Consider the following 11,682-nt stretch of genomic DNA (forward strand, 5'->3'; position numbering starts at 1 on the left):
CTCCAAGTGAATATACCACTGCTATTCACATACTAAGAACATGTCTGTAATCTTTCCATTCAACAGGTCTTCGGGAGATCCTGTCTCCAACTGAACTCCAGCAGGGATGGGATGACCTTTACTCAAGTCCTTAGACAATACACTGAAATGCCTTTCAACAAGTGAAAGGCAGTATTTAATGAAATCATTGTAATCTAAGTTACTTATGCACAAAGTTAAGGAACTTAAGATGTACTCAATAGGACTGGCCTTTGGACAGGCTGGGGCATAACCCCCCACCCCCCAGAACAATTATCCCCCCCAAAACCCATAACAGGTAAAAGTCATATGAAATTATTAAGTAGGCTTTCCCCATAGTTTAGTGAAAGAAGCCAGATTTAATTAAAACTTTTCTAAGACGTGGGGCATGGGCACCTAGCCCTTGCTTTAAAAAAAAAAAGTTGCCTAAATCTTTTAAAATAAACATTCAAGTGTGACAGCTTGGTTGTGACGGAAACAGAGAGAAGGGAGATTTCTTATCTAACCCCAAGCCTACTTAATCTGCATAATTTCTCTATTCGAACAGCCATTCATGATCGAAATGCGCAGGGCCATGAGACCAATTAAATAGGGCCGTTATGGTACATGTACAAAAAGGAAAGGAGTCTCCTGGGCTGCTTCGGACAATAAGTAAGGCGGCGGCACGGCTACTCGCTGGTGGCCTTCTTCAGGTAGGCTATCAAGTCGGCCCGCTTGCCCTTCTTCTTGATGCCCGTGAAGATCATCTTGGTGCCCGAGATGTACTTCTTGGGGTTCTCCAGTTACTCCATCAAGGTGTCCTCGCCCCAGGTGATGCCTTTGTTCTTGTTGGCATCTGTGTAGGAGAAGCCAGCAGCCTGGCCCGTCTTGCGGCCGAACAGCCCATGCAGGTTGGGGCCGGTCTTGTGCTTGCCGCCCTTCTCCACCGTGTGGCACTGGGCGCACTTCTGCACAAAGATCTTCTTGCCCTTCTCCACGTCCCCCATGGTGGCCCAGTCCCCGGTTCGGCGCTGCCTCTGCCCGAAAAGATGGACTTTCAATGAAACAGGGTCTTTCAAACTTTCCTATTGAAACAGCCAGAGCTGAACAGAATGTTTGATCTCCAAGTACAGGACTCTGGTGAACCACAGAGGGAGTGGAAGAGAAGGACTAGCTATGAGGAAGTTAATGATATTGAACTGTTTGTATTCCTGCATGGAAAGAAGATATTAATAACTCATATGAACTTTCTCATTTATAAGAGTTGTTAGAAGGAGCATATATAGACAGGATATAGGAAGGAGTGGAATATAATGGTATAATACATTAAAAACATGGAGTCAATGGGTGATAAAAGAAAGTACTGTGAGGAAGGAAAAGGAGATGAAGAGGAAGCTTGAAATTTCACGTAAGAGTCAAGAAAAAGCTTTTTCAATGGAGTGGAATGGGGGAAGGTAAGGGAAAATGAGTGAGCCTTCATTCTTATCAGAAATGGATCAAAGGAAATAACATACACAATAGGGTAGGGAAATCTATCTTACCCTAGATAAAAATAAGAAGAAAGGGATAGGATAAGGGAGAATGGGGGAGGAACCGGGGGAAATAAGTGATAGGAGAGAGGGAATATCGATGGAGAGGGTACTGAGATTCAACACACTTTTGGACTGGACCAGGATGAAAGGAGAGAGAGAACAGAATAAATGAGAGTGGGGAGAAATAGAGTGGCGGAACAGCTAGTAATAGCAACTATGGGAAAAATATTGAAGCAACTTCTCTGGTTGGACTTATGATAAAGACAGCAAGTCACCCCAGAGACAGAGACATTGAAATCTGAACACAGACTGAAGTACAATTTTTTTCTCTCTCTCTATTCTTGAGGTTTCTCATCTTCTTGGGGGGTTATGTTTATTCTTATGTTTACTTTTATAACACGTTCAAATTACATCAGTGTATGGCATGGAAACAATGTAGAGACTATCAAACAGCCTTCTTGGGGGCAAAGGAAGGGGGGAAATTGAGATGGGTACATATTGCTATTGTATATAATTGGAAAACTAATAAAATGTTAAAATGTTAAAAAAAAAGAAAGAAACTGAGCAATTTACTTAGAGTAGGAAAGTTTCTATTCCTTCTGTAATAATTAAATGCAATTTGGAACAGTGGTTACTACACTTCCATTCTGCAATCAATCTATGATCTTATTAGTGATGAATGGTAAAAGAAAAGGTCACTGTTTTACAGGGTAAATAATAGAAAGGAAAAAAGATTTTGCGGAGAATGCAGTGAGAAGAACAGTGAGAATGAAATAGACATGGTGCTGAATTGAGAGAAAAATACAGAGAAAGAGAGAGATATAGAGATAAAATCAGAGAGAGACAGATACAGAGAAGTAGATTCAGAGACAGCAAGACAGAGACAGAGTGAACAGCTGAAAGAAATAAAAAAGAAAAAGAACTTGAGGGAAGTTCCTATTATGAAAGCAGTGAGCAACAGAGCAAGGACATTGCAGACAAAAGAGATTGGTAAAGGGACAAGATCCCTAGCAAATGTAGAACATGTTGGTGTCATTGTGCTTAGAGCCCTATACCCTACAACTCTCTGATCCTCTGAATTTCAGATAGAGAAAAGGATGTCTACTTGGTTTTTCTTGTTTTTGTCCTTCATTTTTCAAAAAAGACCATGACATCAGGGAGGTGATGCCATGACAAGCACATGAGTCAGAATTGAGTGAAGGGGGGACTGTGCTAAATCACCAGTGTCACTTTTTTCTCTAGAGCCATCTGGGTCCAGTGGCTAGTTATGAATCAGGAGGACTGGAGATGACCCTGAATAAGAGGTATTCATGGTGAAATGACTTACCCAAGATCAGGCAGCTAGTAAAAGTCAAGATTCAAACTCCAGTTATCCTGACTACAAGGCCAGTGCTCTGTCCACTTTGCCACCCAGCTGCTCACTCCCAATGTCAACTTGGGAATAAGCTTGAATACAGAGAGATTGCATTAGAGTGAATCAAGCACGGAAGATGTGGAGACAGAAGGGAAGTTCCCATAGGATATAAGAGTCCCTGCAGGGAGAGGAGTATGTAGACCAAAACAGCTAGTTCTCCTAGAAGGCTATTCGTGAAAGTCAGAATGTCCTGACTATAGTATAAATAGCTGACTCTGGGTAAATTCGCTTAACAGTTTTTAGTCCTCTGTCTTCTGTAATACTACAATGTAGTTGAATACAATGGCTCCTTAAATGTCCTTCCAACTTTAAATGATCTTACTCCTGAAAGTGTAAAAAGGAAAGACTTTATTATAAGAGTAAGAACAAAAAGATTTTGGGAGGAGAAGTCAGGGAGGGAGCAGAAGATATTGAGAGCAAGCAAGAGAGAAAGAGCTAGAGATAAAGACAAAGTGACAGTGAGCTATTAAAAGAAACTAGGGTGGAGGGAAGAGAAACAAAGTGAAAGAATTCCATTTGTTAATGGACAAAGTAATGAAGGAAGATAACATTTTGGAGGACATTTTGCAACTGAGCAAGGAGTGGAAGAGATGTTAAGGGATAGGATTCCTTGGGAAATGCAGATCAAAGCAGCAAGGTGTCCTAGTGGTCTGAACAGTATACTTGGAATTGACTGAATTTCAATTCTACATCAGATGCAGACAAGCTGTCCCTTTTATACACTGTCTCAATTTTTATCTCATTCAATTTAAGGGCTGGATTTGACAGTGTCTAATGACCTTCCAGCTCTATGATCCTCTGGCTGACAAAGGAAAAACATTGTCCACTTGGGATTAGTTGTGGAATAGAGAGAGACAGAGTTAGGGGGAATTAGGACTGAGGATGAAAAGAAAATAGAGGCAAGTGTTCACAGGAAGAGGAGGTGTGGGAATTGAGGACACTGTACTGGAAAAGAGTTAGATATCCTAGAGGAACTTCTTTGGGAGTCTGAATGATCTGGACACATCCTAATTAACATTCTTAATGAGATTTTGCTTTGGGTAATTCAGTCATTGTGTCTTAGCCACTGTCTCCTATGTTATTATATTGTAGTTGGATCAATGGAACCAAGGGGTCCTTCCGGCTCTAAACATAGGATTATGGTAGATAAAAAAAGAACAGTTAGAATTGAGTGAGAACAGAGTAAGGAAAAGGGGTTTGAAGAGGAGAAAGAAGGAGAGGGAAGAAGAAGAAGAAGAAAGAAGAAGAAGAAGAAGAGAGAGAGAGAGAGAGAGAGAGAGAGAGAGAGAGAGAGAGAGAGAGATTGAAATAAAGAGAGAACCATATGACAAGGGCCACTTTTGAGGGAAGTGACCATTATGGAGGAAAATAAGGAAGGAATGAGACCACAGGTGAGAGAAATTCAGAGGAAGGAGGTACTTGGCTGGTGTAGAAGTCAACTAAGTGTCACAGTGAATAGACTATTATATGTGAATTTGACTCAGTAAATTTAAATTCCATATCAGCTACAGACATGCTCTGTTACTCTGGAGAAATCACTTATCACTCAGACTCAGTTTTTTCCTGAACCAATTTACAGGGCTGGATTTGATGGTGTCTAATGAAGTTCCAGTTCCATGATGCTCTGGTTGCCAGAAAGAGAAAAGAGTGTCCCATTGGGATTGAGGCCAGAGAAGAGAAAAATAGGTATGCAGGAGGCGAGTTATCCAGATCTGGAGTCACTGGGAAGGGGAGTAGAAGGAATATGTGAGTCACACATCTAGGTTTCTTAGTGGACTATTCTTGGAAGTCCTGGGTTTAAATCTTTTTTTCAGAGTTTTAATAACTGTTTGACCCTTGGCAATTCAATTAGAGGGTCTAAGGCTCTATATGCATTTATAATATAATGGCGTTGGACTCAGTGACCCCTAGGATTCTTTCCAATTCTAAATCTGTGATAATATTGAGGATAGAAAGAAAAAGAAAAGATCGCTGATTAACGAATAGGAATCAGAGTAAGGAAAATTAGCCTTTAAGATGGAAGTAAAGAAAGAAAGGCAGAGGCAGACTGAAAAGAAAAGGGACTAGACAAAAAAAGAAACAGAAAGAGACAGAAAAATATAGACAGAAAGATAAGACCCCTTATTTGGGAAGAGGAGCAAGGAAAGGAAAGCTTTTGACAAGGGTGATAAGAGAGAACTAGAGAGATGGACAGAGAGAGGGAGAGACAGTGTGAAAGATAGATGGGAGAGAGGAAGAGACAGAGACAGTAAGAAATATAGAGATGGAGCAGCTAGGTGATGCAGTGGATAGAGCACTATCCATGAAGACAGAAGGACCTAAGTTTAAATCCGACCTCAGACATTTAATATTTAGCTGTGTCACTTGGGCAAGTCATTTAACTCCATTGCTTTGCAAACATCAAAAAATAAAAAATAAAAAAGAAATATAGAGATAAAATCAGAGATAATCAGAGCAAGAGGTAGCAAAGTGTTGTAGTGGATATAGCATTATACTTTGTGCTTACAATTTGAATTGAAAGTCTGCCTTGCTGACACCAGACTCTAGCAGATTCTAAACCATTGTCAGTCTCAGTTTTCTCTTCAGTAAAATCATGGAACTGGATTTGATGGTATTGAATGGTCATTCAGTTCCATGTTGATATAAGTGCAAGAGAGAGGAAAAGATGTCCCCTTGGGATTAGAACAGGCAGAGAAAGTTGGAAGAAAAGGCATATCGGTGAGGAGAGAGAGCCCAAGAAGGGAGTTTCTGGAAAGGGGCCTGGGTAGAAGTGTGTTCTACAGAGATAAGTCTCTTAGTAAACTCTTGTGCAAAACTCTTGACAAAATCCTACCTTGCACATATTCATTTTAGCTCCTTGATACTGGTTGTTCAGTCATTTCTGTTGTGTCTGACTCTTTGTGACCCCATTTGGGGTCATGGTAGAGATACTGGAGTGCTGGGCTGGTACTTCAATTATCCAAGTCTTTCTTTCCTCAGCTGGATAATGCTGAGATTGAAGTTCATAGCCAAAGAAGATCCCTTCTAGTTCAATCTTTGATAATATAGGAAATTAAGAGTCAGAGAAAAAAACGACTTAGGATTAATAGTAAGACAATAGAATTTTAGGAGGCCAGAGAGCCAACAGATAAGGATTATTCTAGAGAAGGAAAACAGAAAGAAGAAGAAAGATAAAGAAGAAAGAGAAGGGAGATCAGGACTAATGAGACACGACGGAAAGTGGGCTTGGTTAAAGTCAGAGAGAGAGAAAGGAAGCAGGAATACTGACAAAAAGAGAAATAAAATTACTGAATAATCAAGAAAGGACCTACCTCTTGGTAACTGACAAGGTAGTGTGGAGCTCTAAGGAAGTGATATACAGAGGCAGAGGTCCAAAGGAGAGGGAGAGAGAGTGAGGGATAAATCCAGTAGTGGAAATTGGGAGAGAGACAATGTATAGATAAGGGGATATAAAGGGCATAACCTATAGACTTAATCAGTTATTCAACAAGCTTTTGTTGACCTTGTCATATGTACCAGATGGTATGCTAATGTTGTCCATAATTTCTTAGGCTACAATGAAATAACAAAAAGATTTATCTATGAAGTTTTATTCTCTAGGAACTCATCAAACTCATGAGTGGATGGTATTATTACAGATACCAACCCTGATGCAAAATATTGGGGACATTTTATGCAGAAGGAACAAAGAATCATAAAACTGAGTCAGGTAGCCAATGAGATTTTATGTAGATGACATAGTTCTAAATTATGATCCTCTCATAAGTTATAATATTTACTTCAAATTCCTATTGGTAAGACTCCCACTTAGGCTGGAGAGGAATGTTTTCAAACAATCATAGGATTGCTCTCCCCTCATCCAGGATGTCTCTTATCTTGTGATTTGTTGACCCAGGTAAGGAATTTATTGGGGTAGTTAAGTGGTGCAATGCAAAGAGAGCACTGGTCCAGAAGTCAGAAGGACCTGAGTTCAAATCCGGCCTCAGACACTTAATAATTACCTAGCTCTGTGGCCTTGGGCAAGCCACTTAACCCCATTTCATTGAAAAATCTAAAAAAGAAAATCAATCCGCAAAAGCTTTTTCCATTGGTTACAAGTCATAGAAGGAAACTGTCCTTTGTCCCTTTTCAGGGATGTAAGATAGGGGATTGTGTAAAGCTGTCCCCATAAAGACACAGTCTTTCTTCATCCCATTCAAAGACAGAGGACAGCAAGGAAGAGGTCCTAAAAGGGATGGATTTTGCCAAAGTGACAGATTTTAGTTTTGATCAGGGCAGGGCCCAATTAATTACATTCAATTCACCTGGAGAAACAGAGGTGGCAGACTCAATGGCTAGGGAAGGTATTTGAGTGTATCTGCTTGTTGAAACAATGTTTTGTTTTACTCCTGGGGTTAGGGGTGGGGGTGGGGTGGAAGGGCCAGGGGAAAATAGGGGTGGGGGAGGGAACAATTAGAATGAGAAGAGGGTGACTGAGACCTGTGGTTCTCAACCTCCTGAAGGAACAAAACCAGGCCGGCCCAGCTGTGAAAGCTACAGGCTGAGCTTCTTCCAGACTGAAGGAAACACAAGCTACGGATCTGCAGGTTCAGGGGCACCCAAAGCCCCAGCCCCTTTTTAATCTGGTTGATTTGGTGTGAATAAACATAAACACAAATCAAGGAAAAGTCAGGAGCGGGGGGGGGGGTGGCAAAGAAGGCCCTCCCCTTAGCTCTTTCCTCCAGGACCAGAGGGACCAAAAAACCCGCAAGGGTCTACCTTCTGGACTCAGCCCAGGAAAGCACCAAATGTTTGCGGGGAGGGGCGTCCAAGGTCAGGACTGAGCAGACCTGCCTATCTAGGGACTGCTGGAGGGGTGTCTAAAATGCCTGGCAAGAAAATAGGGTGGAGAGGTGGCCTGGAGGTAAGAGGACATTGAGCAATAACCCGCCCCAGCCCCATCCTTGGAACTGGCCTCTCCTCAGGAGAGAGCAATTCCTTTGATCCTGTAGTGAGGTCACACCCGGAGGCGTGGCCAATCTTAGCCAAGGGAACCCAAGCAGTTACTATGGAGAGGGAGGGGTGATCCTCACACTAAAATGAGACAAGCCTCCCAGGCTCAGGCCAGGAATGGGGCTCCGCTTGTGACCCCCGGCGGGATCTGAAAGGCACAAGCCCTGTGTCCCTCAGCCCTCAGGGTACGACTTAAGGTCAGTCAGGCAGGGGAGAGAGGTCCCAGTTTCCCTCCACGTGGAGGACTTGGGGGGGGGCGGAAGATAAATCCAGTGACACAAGCAGCCCTGGAAACAGACTTGAGTGACCCCAGCAGGTGCATTGAGGGAAGGGGGTGAAACTAAGCAGATTAAGATTCAGAGGTTCTTGTTATTAAATACTGTTCTTGTGCCATTTATTAAAAAAAACTTAAAACTCATTTTTCAAAACTCTTGCTTCATGTCTTCAAGAAATTCTAGTTGAATTTGTGCTTAAGCTGTGTTTTCACACCCAGAGGTGGACTGGGCCAAGACCTAATTCATTCCTTCAGAACACGAGTGACGTCAGAGTGGGGGCCGGTTCAGGGTAAGAACAGGGCTGGGCTGGGGTACTCAGATGGAAAGAGGAGGGAGGGGCGGGGAATTTCTAAAACAGGTAAGCCTGTCTCTCTAAACATACTCATCAGAAAAAGAAAGGTAAGAGCAAGAATAAAGGTATGTGTGGCCCCAAAATAGTCCTGGAGAAGAAGCAATTTTTAAAAAATGAGAAACTGATAATCACCATAAGAGTTCAAATGGAAATGGTGAGACAGGGAGATTGTTAAAAAATCAACAGCTAGTGAAATAGCCCAGTCATTGGCTCATTTTATTATTATTTAAAAAGAAATCACAAATGAAAGGTGACAGAAAGGAGCAAATGTTTAGAAATAATTTCATCCAGCTTCATGCTAAGAAATGGTTTGATATCTGCAAAAATAAAAATCACAAAATAGAGAACAAAAAATAAAGGATTAAAATAGCCTAATCATAGTAAAAGAATTGGACCACTTGATTAACTAAACTTGCAAATGTAGGGGAATAAAAAAGCTACCTCAGAGAACTGGTGGATTTACAAAAGAATGCCATGAGACATTTAAATAGCATCTATGTCCAATTTTATGTAAATTGTTTGTGAGACCAGAAGGTCCTCCCAACCACCATCTGTGAGTCAAATAGGATGCTAACTACTGAAGCCAGAGACAGTAAATTCAAATTAAAAAAACTAGAACACAAAATTTCACCGCTGATGTGGACTAGAGATCGTGGACTGTCACAATGCAGGGAACAGTAGAACCCAGAATATCAGAGCCTTCAGTAATTGGGGAACAAAGAACACCTATTGTGAAGGGTCTCTAGAAAACAGCACCTGTCAGAGCCTGCAGGGTCAGATGGGAGGTTTGAGCCAGAAAGGACCTTTGCACATAGAATATCCTAGAATATCAGACCTAGATGGAACTTTGAATACCGAATGTCAGCTGGGAGGAACTGAGAAGACAGAAGGTTAGAGCTAGGCATAATACTGGAACATAGAAAATCAGAGGCTTGGGAGGCATGGAGGAACCTTGGATAAAGAATACCTACACACCAGCTATATCCTGCCCCCATCTACGTGTGTGCTCTCAAATTTAGAACTAAGTGTTCTAACATACTTTGGAGTGACCTCAGGACCTCCAGAACACCTTCAGGAGGCTGAATATCAGAACTAATTGCACTGACAATACACAGACTCACACCTGGGAGAATCCTAAGGAGATAGAATGTCACAGATGAATGGGATCTTAGATCACTCACTGAATGTCAGAGTCAGAGAGGACCTGAAAATACCAAGTGTCTAAGTTAGAAAGAGACCTTACAAATGAAATAGAACAGGCTACCTGCCAGGGTGACTGCCTGAAGGGGAAGGGAAGCACATGGCCCAGGTTCACAGGACTCCTTGAATAAAACCCTCAGGTCTACACAGGGAAGTCCCCAAATAATCAAGAAATTCAGTGACAAAGAACAGTAGGTAACTTTGTTCACACCCAAACTGCATTAAAAAAGGTCAGGTGCCCTACCTTACCCCTCCACTTCTTCCTTTATCTCACCAACTTTCCCATTTTTACTGTTCTTTTGCCATTTATTAAAAAAAAAAAAACATTTAAAATTCTTTTTTCAAAGCTCTTGTTTCATGTCTTCAAGAAATTCTAGTTTGAATTTGTGCTTAAGCTGTGTTTTACTTTGAGGCTTGCATGGCGCCGTTTTAACGATTCTCTTTCTAGATTTCTGTTTTGAGTGTTCTTGTCTCCCTAACAGATTTTGAGGATGTGTATGTGTGTTTGTGTTGGGGGGGTATTATTTAAAGCAAGTAGTGGAACATGGATAGTTTCGATTCAAACCCATTTTGCATATCATGCTATTGAGCATGTGATTATGTTCCACATGAAAAAGTCAGACAAAAGTACTTGGCATGTCAATTTTTAATGCACCTAGGGCATCTAGAGCTGGCAGAGATCCCAGAATCATATTAGGCATCCAGAGGGGGCTGGGTGGCACAGCACTCTAGGACACACTTCTGTGGACAGTCATGATTACAACAGAAGTCCAGGGTGGGGACATATGTGCCTCAGCACCCACAATGTTTGTGGAGGGAGGCAGCTTAGAAATCATGGAACCCCTCTCCTACTTACTTATTTCATGGAGCATGGAACTAAAGCTGAGGGGACAGAACAGACTTGTCCAAGGTCACACAAGAATTAATTTTCAGAGGCAGGATTTGGACTCAAATACTTTGACGCCAGAGTGTCAGACAAAGAATAAAGTTAAGGGAAGAAGAAATTATTAAGGTCTCAGGAACTGTTCTATATGCTTTACAAATTCTTCCTTGTGTGATCCTCACAACATCCCCATCAAGGGACTGCTGCCATCCCCCATTTATAGTTGGGGAGCTTTACAGATCTATTACATGTCTGAGGCTAGATTTGAACCCAGCTTCCCTTGACTTCAGGTCTAGCCCTCTCTACTGTACCACTTAGATGCCAGGACTCTTTCCACTGAACCAGGCTGCCTTTAATAAATGAAGTAGAAGACAGCAAAGGGTAGGGACAGGGAATCAAGATGAGAGCATCTCACATTTCTCTAGCATTGGAGGGTTTAGAGAGGTCAATAAAACCATTGTGAAGTAGAAGTACAAGTATTATTCACCCCATTTTCAAGAAGATAAGACGGAGTCAACAGACTCAGGTAGGAGTTCCAGAAGTACAGGCTCCTCATATGAGGGGAAAATCAGTGGCTCACATAAAGTCCAAAAAGTCCTTTAAAGTGTGCCATGGGTCCTACTGATTTTGTGTCACTGGGGCCTCACAGAAACCCACCAAGATAGCTGCTACTGTATTATGAGTTCCATTTTACCAGGAAAAACAACAACTGAAGCTTTGAGAAGTCAAACGACTTGCCAATGTTGCACAGCTAGGAAATGTATGAGGTGGGATTAAGACACACTTGAATTTTGATGACAGAGTGCCCAGTTACTTTTGATGTAGCCAAGTCACTTGACCCAGGTGAACACCATCCTCCATATAAGGAAAGCCCTGGCAGGTGTCAGTGGCTGCCAGAGAAGAGGGCTGAGGTGGGGAGATGCTAGGGAAGGAAGACAAGCTGTGAGGCTGAGGCAGCCGGGACCCACAGTGACCTGTTATTCTCCAGGGCAAACTTAAACCTCAGATACTGAAAGAACTGGTAGAAGTGATGTCTG

At 42.0% G+C, this 11,682-nt stretch overlaps 1 pseudogene; it reads right to left on the minus strand.

Annotated features, from left to right (window-relative positions):
- Positions 1-686: 686 nt before the first annotated feature.
- On the minus strand, positions 687-1,004 carry LOC141502550 (cytochrome c, somatic pseudogene; annotated as a pseudogene).
- Between the last annotated feature and the right edge of the window lie 10,678 nt (positions 1,005-11,682).

Source organism: Macrotis lagotis, chromosome X (genome assembly GCF_037893015.1).
Source record: "Macrotis lagotis isolate mMagLag1 chromosome X, bilby.v1.9.chrom.fasta, whole genome shotgun sequence".
In the NCBI taxonomy this organism is placed as follows: domain Eukaryota; kingdom Metazoa; phylum Chordata; class Mammalia; order Peramelemorphia; family Peramelidae; genus Macrotis; species Macrotis lagotis.